Source organism: Nipponia nippon, unplaced genomic scaffold, assembly GCF_047370975.1.
Source record: "Nipponia nippon isolate SJK-2023a ecotype South Korea unplaced genomic scaffold, ASM4737097v1 scaffold_1, whole genome shotgun sequence".
NCBI lineage: Eukaryota > Metazoa > Chordata > Aves > Pelecaniformes > Threskiornithidae > Nipponia > Nipponia nippon.
The window spans coordinates 47,295,714-47,307,803 of NW_028262290.1; the positions used below are offsets into that span (position 1 = coordinate 47,295,714).

The 12,090-nt window shown below is 39.3% G+C and overlaps 1 non-coding gene across 1 annotated transcript; it reads left to right on the plus strand.

Moving 5' to 3' along the window:
- The first annotated feature begins 342 nt into the window (after positions 1 to 342).
- TRNAG-CCC (transfer RNA glycine (anticodon CCC)) lies at positions 343 to 413 on the plus strand. Its single transcript has one exon. It is a non-coding gene; the product is annotated as a tRNA-Gly (tRNA).
- The last annotated feature ends 11,677 nt before the right edge of the window (positions 414 to 12,090 follow it).

Genomic DNA, 12,090 nt, shown 5'->3' on the forward strand with positions numbered 1-12,090 from the left:
TCTGCTTTCATATTGCCTCCCTTCAGCCAAAAAATCTCTGTTGCTCCTTCTTGTTATCATCTTTGATCATTATCATCTAGGGAAGATTTGGGCCATTCCCATGTGTACTCTCGGCTATATTTTTCCTGACATACTTGTAGTAGATCTTCATCATCTCCAGTGTTTTAATTCACAGGGAACAAGACCTTTTAGATCTATGCAAGATTCTTTTGCCTCATCAGGTGAAAAAGGGGCAAGGAATCCTTCATATTTAAAGACTGTCTAAATCAATAACTGACTCGGCTGCACTTTGTACACCGGGGCAGCCCAGGGTGACTATTGCTAGGGAACAACAACAGGGAAGCACCAGTGGTGTAGTGGTATCATGCAAGATTCCCATTCTTGCGACCCGGGTTCGATTCCCGGCTGGTGCAGAAGTAAATTACTTTCCAGGCTGTACAGCAGCTCCAAGGTTCATATATTTTGAATAGTCAGATTACCCTGAGTTAGACCAAAAATCTGTGGCTACATCACTGACAGTGTCAGGTGGTGAAAGTAGTTCTATGTGTTTCAGGTAGAGGTCAGCATTTTTGGTAGGGCTATTATACCTCCTTCAATATCTTTGAAAAATGCTTGTATGTGAACTTATGTAAATCAGTCGGTCATGGCTCTAAACACAGCATCTTACTGGTGTGTGGCACTGCTGAAGCCTTCAGGTCATGTTTTGCATTTTGGAAAGATCCTATTGCAGTTTCAGTTCTATTGGGACTGAGGTCCTCCCTCCATCAGATTGGTCAACTGCTTGGGAATCACAGTAAGTTGAGTCTAGCTATGGACAATCTCTTAATAGAGAAAGGACAATTGTAATACATGGTATATGTTAGGTACAGTTCATCAAGATGCATATAAGCAATGTTTTCTGTTCTCTTGCTTTGTGCTTCTCTGTCACTTGAATTTTGGGAAGGGAGATTAAGTTGCTGTGGACTTGCACTGTCTCACAGGTTTTTCAAGGACTATATAGAAGATACTGCTGACTGTAAGACTGTATATTTAGGAACCAGCAATTCACATGCACTGAAACTGGAATGTGCAGAGTGTGTGTGTGTGTGTGTGTGTGTGTGAGAAAAATCCATGAAGTTTAGTCCTTGTGCAGTTAGAAATCTTTGGGTTTTGTAAGGTAAATTAAATACTGTCTTCATATAATGCCCTTATTCTTACTTTCAAAGATGTATTGGTCAGTCATTCCATATTCGCTTCCTACATGTCACACATGACTTCATAGGCTTTTGTCATATTCTTCCCCTTTTTCAAGCTGAAGACTCCTAATGCATTAACTTCTTTAATGAAGGGAAGCTCTCCCATGTCTGTCATCCAGTTCTGTTTTCCAGTTCTGTTTTCCAGTTCTGTTATTACAGGAAAAGACCATAGAGTATTCAATACGCAGATGCATCTTGGGCATACATAGTGGTATAACGACGACTTCTGTTTTATTCGCTATTCCTTTTGTAATAGTTCTCAACATTACATTTATTCTTTTAAATGCAGTGAAGCATTATATTCTTCACGATCTTTTTCCTGTTGGATTACTAGCCAGCTGAGAGTCCAGAATTATATAAAGTGAAGACTTTGTCCTAATGTACAAACATATATTAACCTTAGTTGAATTTTATCCTCAGTAAATAAGAAATCCAGCTGGTTTTACTAAGTCATCCCACAAAACCCCCCATTTTCCATATTGTTTCTGAATAAATTGGAAACAACAGGATCGATACTTGCAGTAACTGTAACTGCAACTGCCACTGTGAAAACTTGTAATTTATTTCTACTGTAGGTCTTCTGTCTTTAAATGCATTATATATTCATGTGGGGACTTTTATCCTTAACTCATGGGAAATTAATTAAGGAGTCAATCATATAATGCTTTATCAAATACCATTTAAGAGTCCAAGTAGACTGTATCACCCAGATATCTCTTCTCCACATACTTCTTAAATCCTTCAGAAAACTGATGAATTTTGAGGCACTGCTTCCCAGTCATGCTGAGTCCTCTCCTGTGCATCAAATTTTCTGTGTGCCAGCTAATTCTTTTTTTCACAATAATTAATATTACAAGTTTGCTTCTTAGGGCTTTGAAGGTTTTATTTGTTTGGGAATTTGAGCTTTTTTTTTTCTCCTATCATATTCTGTTTTCCGAGTGCTTCACAGTAAGTCTGTCTTTAAGTCCTTCTGGTCATCTGTTGGCCTTACGTTGTCTCTAGCAGGCTTCCTATCAGATGTGTTTGAAAATGGACTTGTTTTATGTTCCTTGCAAGTTTTTCCAAAACCTCCTATTTAGCTTGCCTGATGGTATTTTTAGATTTAAATAGGCAAAGTTCAAGATCTTTTCTGTTTTCCTTTTTTTAGACATAATTTCAACTCTTATGTCTTGCTGCTAATAGCTTCCCTTCTGTTTAGTGGTGTTGATTTTCTTTTTGATATTTCCAAAGTGTCTGTCAAAAGTTGGCTTGCATGTGCTTTGAGCCTCCAATATGATATCTGTAAGTAATCTCCATCTGACTTGCAAGTATTTTGCTCTTTTGGCTGTTCCTCATAAAGTTTTTAATAAAGTCCTCTGGTTTTTATAAAAAATTCATTTTCCAGTTTGGCTATGGTGTTACTTTTTGGATTTTGTTGTTCCTTAAGCTCTCTTCTCAAGTCATAGTGTTAACATCCTGGGCACGTAGTCAGTCAGAAATGTATCTCAAAGCTATACATTTGTGGTTAGAGATGGCATTTAATTCTGTAGGTATTCTGGTTTACTTGTTGGTGCAACTTAACTTCTACATGAAGCTATTACTAGTGGTCCTGCCTTCAGTCATAAGATTGCTTTCCAGCACCACTCAAGTTGCTTCAATGACCTCGTTAATGAATACCTCCATTCCTACTACTGGCAGAATGACCATTCTGTCAACAGCTTTAAGTTAACATTGCTATATTTAGTCTTAGTTACCATAAATTAGCAAAAGCATTCTGTTTGTAATAATTTAAAGCATAAATATACACATGAAGGCATACACAGGGAAGGTGACCAGTTACAAGAGCTATTTACAAGTCAGTGTGAATGCAGTGCACAGAAGCTAAGATAACTCTCTATCTAAGCAACAGTTGAATAGTGAATTTTGAATATGATCATATAAATGAAGGTGCAATTTATAGTTGACTGCCAGGTCTCTGCTGATATTCTGTAATAGCAATTACCCCCAGGTGTGTCTGAAAAAAGTGTCTGTCTGTAACCACTAGTTAAATTGTATCCTTGGCCTACTGAATAGAGTGAAAAATATATTCATGCAATCACCAAGTATTATCATTAGTCATTCATGTTTGAGAAGTCGTGGAGATCAGGGGATGTCCCAGAGGACTTGAGGAAATCGAATGTTACCCCTATCTATAAGAAGGGCTCAAGGGAGGATCCAGGTGATTATAGGCCCATGGGTCTTACTTCAATCCCCGGCAAAGTTACGGAACGGATCCTCCTGGGGGCCACCACGAGTCAAATGAAGCACGTGATTGGGAAAAGCCAACACGGCTTCACCAAGGGCAGATCATGCCTGACAAATCTGGTGGCCTTCTATGATAAAGTGACCTGCTCGGTTGACATGGGGCAAGTGGTGGACATTGTCTACCTGGACTTCTCCAAGGCTTTCGATACGGTTCCCCATGCACTCCTCCTGGAGAAACTGATGCGTTGTGGTCTAGACAAGTGGTCTGTGGGTGAGGAATTGGCTGATGGGCTGCACTCAAAGGATGGTGGTAAATGGCTCTTTTTCAAACTGGCAACCCATCACAAGTGGGGTCCCCCAGGGATTGATATTGGGCCCAACACTATTCAATATCTTCATAAGTGATCTGGATAATGGGATCAAGTGTAGCCTGATGAAGTTTGCAGATGACACCCAACTGAGTGAGGAAGTAGACACTCTGGAAGGGAGAGCCACCCTGCAGGAATATCTGGATAGGCTGGAAGAGCGGGCTAACAAGAACCTTATGAAGTTTAACAAGGACAAGTGTAAGGTCTTGCACCTGGGAAAACATAATCCAGGAGTGCAGCACAGACTGGGATCCACCTGGCTAGAGACAAGCTCTGTGGAAAGGGACCTCAGGGTCCTGGTGGACGGGAAGCTCAATATGAGTGAACAGTGTGCTGCTGTGGCCAAGAAGGCCAATAGGAGGCTGAGTTGCATCAAAAAGGGCATGACCAGCAGAGATAAAGAAGTCATTATCCCACTCTACTCAGTGCTTGTCAGGCCACCCCTGGAATACTGTGTACAGTTCTGGTCCCTGTTATACAAAAAAGGTATGGACAGGCTGGAGGGGGTCCAGAGAAGGGCCATCAAGATGATGAAGGGTCTGGGAAGCCTGCCGTACGAGGATAGGCTGAGAGAACTGGGCTTGTTCAGCCTTGAGAAAAGGAGGCTTAGAGGTGATCTCGTCACCATGTACCAGTACTTAAAGGGGAGCTACAAAGAAGACGGAGACTCCCTTTTTAGAAGGAGTCACATGTGAGGACAAGGGTTAATGGGTACAAGTTACTCCCAGGGAGATTCCGATTGGACATGAGAGGAAAATTTTTCACAATGAGAACAGTCAATCATTGGAATAATCTCCCCAGGGAAGTGGTTGACTCTGCTATGCTGAACACGTTTAAGACTCAGCTGGACATGGTGCTGGGCCATCTCGTCTAGACTGTGCAAATTCTTGCCTAGAAAGGTTGGACCAGATGATCCTTGAGGTCCCTTCCAACCTGGTATTCTGTGATTCTATGATTCAGAATGTTGCTGCATTTTGGAGAGTAGTCTAGATGCCTCAGTTTGTCTAATAGACTCAGAGATTTGGATTCAAATAGACTATATGCAGATGTGGGCAAGGAGGTGTGAGGAGGAGGGCAGGGCCATGGGCATGAGTTGTTGCTTGGAGTTGTCCTTGGAGCAAATGTGTAAACTTTCATCGGGAAAAAAGCTTTTACTTTTTTTACCGGATTACCGGATGTGTTTTCCACATGAACACTGATCTCCGTCACTTCTATTTCCTTGAATTTCCTACTGATCTTTGAGATTGAGAATACATGGGGATGTTTGGCACCTGTTTTTGTATTTTCTCATGTATGTGGCATCTGGGAGATGTTTATGACTTCCTTATGTAAGGACCTCTCTGTGCAAGTGCTGATAGCATATGCACTTCCAAAGTGCAGATATGGATGTGAATAAAACATCTTGAATAAATATGTTTCAATAATAGAATTGATTTGGTCCATTTCTTACTTTACTATTGGCCATGTTGTGCCTAGTTTTGCTTAAATAATCAGTTTTCCACTGCCTAAATTCACTTAAAAAGGAAACAGAAAGCCCTAATTAGGGTTTGACTTAGACTGTAATCAGGTATAGTTATGATGCTCTGCTAATCTGACATACATTAAAGTAGAGATTTTCAAGGTGCAAACTATAATAATGTGCTATATAACTGTTATCCTAGAAGTGATATTAGTAGGATAGTCATATAAGAAAGGGCTAAAACATGTTCAGATTTTTACTAGAAATTACAAAAGAAGTCTCATCATATAAAATACAGAAGGCACTGAGATTTTAAAATTTTGAACATTTGATGTTCAATATCCATTTAGGTAAGCCATCTCAGCTTCTTTGTGTATTTAATTATTTTAAGCTACCAAAAATAAATTACATTAAATCTAGAAAATAGGGTTGCTTTTCTTATAGTATGGTCTATATTTATTTACCTCTTGTTCCTGAGACTCTGTTGTAATTTCCTTTTTTAATATAGTTTTATGATACTTGAGAAAAAATTTAAAAGCTATGCTCATCCATACTGTGATGTTAGAGTTAAATTTTAATTGCTGTTGTCCATTAACTTGTTTTCTTATACGCTGTATATGGCTTTTTTTTTTTCCCTAAGAATTCAGGGTGGAATCTTAAAAAAGAAATTCAAGATCAAAAAGGGATTTGGAAAGTGACGCAGGTAAACATGACAGCAACCATTTTACTTCAAATATAAATTATTCTTCTACCTTCTTTTGACTTTCTACCATGAATTAACTTTGAGTACCTTGTGACCAACTCACATAGAAGGCTAATGGGTTTTGCTAAGTAATGATGCCTGCGGGTGAACGACTAGGAAAATTCAAATACACATGAAAACATGAAACACTTCAGTTGTATCCCAGTTATTCACAATAATTTCCAGTTTGCTTTAGAAGATAAAAAACCTTTAGTAATAATCTGTATATGCAGTGACATTGTCATTTGAATTTGTATATCTTTCTTACTTCAGTTTCTGTAGAAAGTGCAATCAGAGCCTTACCATACCTTATACTGATGCATGCATATGTAAAATAGGGTGGCCCTAACACCATTTATTTTCTCCTGGTGTGAACTGCTAAAATCACACAACCCACTTTGGTGTCCCTTTTTTGATTGTCAAATGTAGCTCTTTTCTTCTGGACTTCAGTGATGCTTTTCAACCATCCTCAGGCATGTGTTGATATTTCTTCAGTTTCTTCTGATAACGTTGATATTTTCTGAATATATGTTGATTTATGTTGATATATTCTGAAGTGTTGATGTTTCTTCTGATATTGACTGAAATCACAAGTTAGGCATCACCAAAAGGGGTTTTCCATCTATATCCATCCTTTGGTACATGGATTCCATCAGCTGTCTTCTGCAAGAGCATGGATAATGGTGATATTCAAACTGTTGTAACAACTACCAGGTCTTAAGGCCTCAAGCAAGACACTGAGTGGGAGCTCCAGGACTGTTTTCTGGAGAAGTTCTTAATCTCTACATTCAGTGTCACCAGCAAGAGATAGGAGGCCTTAAAGTGGGGTTGTCAGAACCAAGCTCTGGCTTCTGTCTGAGCAGCAGCTTCCCAGAGATCACTCCTTCATTCGCTATGATGCCAGAAAATCAGTCAATGTTTCCTTCAGAGTTTCAGTCCAGTAACACAGAGACCTTTATCATACAGAAGACCTGGCAAAATCAGCAACTGCTTAACTGGTTGTTGGTACTGGCCTTGCTGTTAGTGGTGCCTGCCTGCAAGACAAAGGCAAGTAATAGATTTCCAGTTGTTATTGCTGGGCACATCCTGTGAGGAGAAGGGATACAGTGATAATGGCAGTGCCAACCTTGAGCCACTACTGGCTGAACCAGGTCCCTTGCAAGAAGTGTTACCTTTTTCTTAGGTAAAACTTCATACCAGATAAACAGTACAATTAATGACTTCTCATCCAAGAACCCTCTAATAACTGGAAGAGATCTCCTGCAATGCATCATTAGCACACCAGTGTATAACCCATCCTGAGAGCCCTTTCATGGTTGGGAAGTGAGTGCCATTGAGATTCATCTCTTCTTTCCTATGGAGACATGTAATACCTCTGGGAAACATATTTCTGCTAACACTCCCACTCTCACCATTATGAGATACAGGACTGTTTGGCTCCATTGCTCCTTCCTGTTCATCCCGAGATGAATTCTCACATGCTGTGAGTGTTCCGATGTTGGATTCTGATCCAGTATCATGTGGGATAGAAAGAACATAGCCAGAAATGGATGGAGGCAATGCAGTCTTTTACTGCAAGTCCTTCAGCAGAAACTCCCTTTGGCATCTTTGGCAATGGTGTCAGATAGGAGAGATATTAGAGGTTATTTTTCTTTAGAAATGAATGTTGGATTTACCGTGATGACCAGAAGTCCTCCTGAGATTTTTGTTCCTTTTTTTTTTTTTTGAGAGAGAGAGAGAAAGAAGTCTGAATCTTTTTTATTTGCTTCTGGACGTTCACGATCTCCATTTTGCTTTTGTTACGAAGCTTGTTCTCTTCCATTCTGTGACTGTGAACTGTGCAAGAGATCGCTAGCAGAATCTAGTATCTATGTCTCCCATTTCTAGAAAGGCAAGCCTTAAGAGAGATCTTGCAGTTCCTGTTTGTCCCAGACATTAGCAGAAAGTGTTGAATGTTCCTCTTCTAAGCCAGGAGGTGCATAACATCTCCATCACATGCAATTGTGGTTGATGCACAACTTCCCTCTGATTCTCAGTCTTTGCTTCAGAGACAGCTGAAGGGAACGTTTCTGGGCCTGACTGTCACAGCATGACAGGCTTGATTTGGTACTTCCAAACATCTCCCTCCCTTTTTGGTGTTCAGCATTGATCCTTTTTGGTTATTCATTGAAACTTGAAATCTCCTTTCTTTCTCTTGATTCTTGTTAAAGATCCTCAGTGGCAACTTCAGCCCACTTCTTTCCTTTTACAGACAGAAACAAAAGAATGCTTTCCTAATGGGAAGTAAATGTTGTGCTCAGAACTGCTTTTTTCATTGTAGTTCATGTTTTTTTCAGGATAAAGAGGTTACTGAGATGCATCTTGTACTTCTGTTAATGTGGTTTTAAAGTTCTGTTTCAACTAAACTTATTTTTTCTATTTTTCTTCCAAAGCCTCATTTCTCTGGGTTAGACAACCTTCATATCCTTGCTTCCAAGAGTTTTTTTCTTACTAATAGGACAAAACTTAATGATGATGTCAAAGGAGGTTGAAAGCGCAAAAGCTGTAATTAACCAATGGCTGTCAAAGCAGATGGAGTGTACCCTCAGCAAGTTTGCTGAGGATACAGAACTGGGAGGAGTGGCTGATACACCAGAAGGCTGTGCTGCCATTCAGTGAGACCAGGACAGGCTAGAGAGTTGGACAGAGAGGAACCTAATGAAGTTCAACAAAGGGCAAGTGTAGGGTCCTGCACCTAGGGAGGAATAACCCCATGCACCAGTACAGGTTAGGGGTTGAACTGCTGGAAAACAGCTCTGTGGAGAAGGACCTGGGAGCCCTGGTGGACAACAAGTTAACTAGGAGCCAGCAATGTGCCCTTGCAGCCAAGACGGCCAATGGTATCCTGGGGTGCATTAGGAAGAGTGTGGCCAGCAGGTCAAGGGAGATTATCCTGCCCCTCTACTCTGCCCTGGTGAGGCCATGTCTGGAGTCCTATGTCCAGTTCTGGGCTCCCCAGTTCAAGAAAGACAAGGAACTACTGGAAAGAGCCCAGTGGAGGGCTACAAAGATGATTAGGGAAATGGACCATCTCTCTTATGAGGAAAGGCTGAGAGAGCTGGGTCTGTTTAGCCTGGAGAAGATGAGAGTGAGAGGGGATCTTATCAACACTTACAAATATCTTAAGGGCAGGTGTCAAGAGGATGGGGCCAGGCTCTTTTCAGTGGTGCCCAGCGACAGGATAAGGGGCAACAGGCACGAACGTCAGATGGAAGCTCCATCTGAATATGAGGAAAAATTCTTTACTTTGAGGGTGATAGAGCTCTGGAACAGGCTGCCCAGAGAGGTTGTAGAGTCTCCTTCTCTGGAGATATTCAAAACCCATCTGGATGTGATCCTGTGCAACCTGCTCTAGGTGAACGTGCTTTAGCAGGGGGGGTGGACTAGATGATCTCCAGAGGTCCAACGCCAACTATTCTGAGATTCTGTGATTATCCATAACTTCACCTAATATTGTGCCATTCTATAGGAATTCAGAAATTATGCTGCATTTACTACTTGAAACACTCCTGGTAAGGATAACTATGTAGACTATGATTTAAAACTAGAAAAAGGAGTTATTTACCACCTAGCATAACACTTTGAAAAGAGTAAGTCACATGCATGGTCATTTCTTGCCCTCTTTCCCATAATTTTCTTGACTTGCATCACTCTACTTCTACAGCCTAAAGGAATTCAAAATGTTGCCATCTGTGTTCCAATTTAAATATGTGTAGACTTATGTGTATGTGTGTGTATATATCTCTCAATATCAGATGTTGTGTATTCACTCTTTGCTACACAGATAAATAATTATTGGGATATTAGAAATTGTAAGTTTATGTAAGACCTTCCCATTCTGAAGAACACAGCTGCTGGTACATAATATTTCTCTGTCTTTCTCTTTTTTTATTTCTTTGGGCAGAGGGGAGAAGTTTGGAGTGCATGCATGCTGGATCTTGTATTTCCCAGCCTTGAGGGATGCTCATTTATTTTGCAAAGATTTTGTTCCTTTTCACTCTGCAATGTCTTCCTTCTCTTTTTTCACACCTTTTTTTTAAATCTAGGAACATGCCTATGGTGATTGTTTCCCATCAGAAAAGATTTTCACTCTTGAAATTAATATACAGAATTTTCATTCCTCTTTTATGGAATTCTTTTCTACTATTTGCTTAAATAGTACTGTAAATTTATTGTCTGCTTCGATGTCTTTTTTACATTTCCTAATAGATTCCTCTGCTGTATTTGTGTTTGCCAATTCTGCTGGCTATTCAGCTTTTCCTATTCAAAGACTTCTGACATATGCTGACTTAATGGCCAATTTTTCCTTCATTTTGAAGACTTTTTAAATCACCTTATGATGTATTTGTTAACATTTGGTCTATTCATGGTGTTTACTTAAGAGTATAAATGTTCTTTCAGATTTGGATTTTTCATGTTCTACTTCTGCTTTTCAAATACTGGAAGCTAATTCTATATATATTTTAATAAACAGGCCAGGATTAAAGCAGTATATGATGAGCTAGAGGAAAACCAAAAAGAGAAACTCAAGAAAAGAGAGGAAGATATAAAGAGGATAGAAGAGATTGAGAAACAAGTAGCTGTTCTAGCAACAAAATATAAAAGAAATAAAGATACATTTAAAGGCAACTATAAGGTAAAGCAGTAGATTCTGGACCACTCACTAGCACATTTTTTTGTCATTATTAGAAAAAAATAAGAGGAAACAGAAGTCCATAGCTCAGAAGAGTTGGATTTTGTAGCTGTGCAGTTGTGCTGTGATACAACATAACAAAACAAAACGTAATTCCATCCTTATTTTTAACGTTTCTTGCTTTCTGTATTAGAAAAATCTTTTTATCTCTTTTAACTTCTGTGGTCTGTTCTCTTACAAAAGGGAAGACTGTTTAGTACTTGCTTATTTCCTTCGTACTTCTTTGCTTGCTTACAAGCTGAAGAGAGCAACTAGTGTATAAGCCCCCAGCCATGGCATTCTGGAGACCTTCTTCACTTCACTACTTTATGGGTGATACTGATAAAAATGTTTTTCCTTCTTCTCATGACAGGTCTGTTTTGTATAATAAGAAAAAGAAACAGAAGATTTCTGTATGAAAAACAGGTCCTCAACCTACTTGAATTGACTTAATTAAGTACACTCTTCTCTTCCAAGCATTTCTTTTGCTTCTGATCGAGCATTCCTACTGTTACAGTATGACATGTTTTGGTTGGCCAAGGAGCCATTTTCCTCCAGTGATGACCTAGTAGCCTGTTCCCCATATTTGCAGGGCATACTAGTGGTGTTAACCTTCCCTGAGGTTAAAAGCTTGGGAAAATTTTCAGAGAAATAACCTTTTGTCCAGACCTGCTCAAAAGAGTAACAGGAATGCTAACTAAACTTGTACGACTGAGAAACATTTCTTTCATTATCAGACTTTTCTCTTTTAGATCTGGTGATCTTTTAGATCTTTGAAAACTTTGCTTATATGGAGTGCTATAACAGTGGTAATAGAGAGCAGAGTGCAAAGTGGACAATGTTATCTGAATAAAATACTGTTTGAAACAAGGTATTACAATGACGAATGCTTTTCAAAAATACCTGATAGTAAGTAGATCAGTTCACTAATAGTCCTACAAACATGAGACCTTAGCTAGGTAGATGATCATTTCCTTAAGCGATGCTGATAGTTGTATGTCCCCCTGCCACCTCAACAAACATCTGTGGAAACAGACCTTATTGTTCTGAAATGGTATGGAAATATTAAAAATCTGAACCCTAGTTTAGTACAAGATGTAATGTCTGTACAGTATATTGAATCAAAGCCCTCAAACAAAACTATTCAGTCTTTCTTTTGCACAATTGTTTGGAATGTAATTTATTCACATTTTTTTTTTTTAAATTAAGAGCATTTCCGTACCTTTACTTTATCCTTTCTGTATGTTTTTTTCTGAGCAGGTGCTATTCCTTTTCTTCTTTTGGAAAATGGCTCTGAAAACAACTGGAAACATGGGAAAAATTTCAATTGTTTTCAGTCTTCTATCATGAGT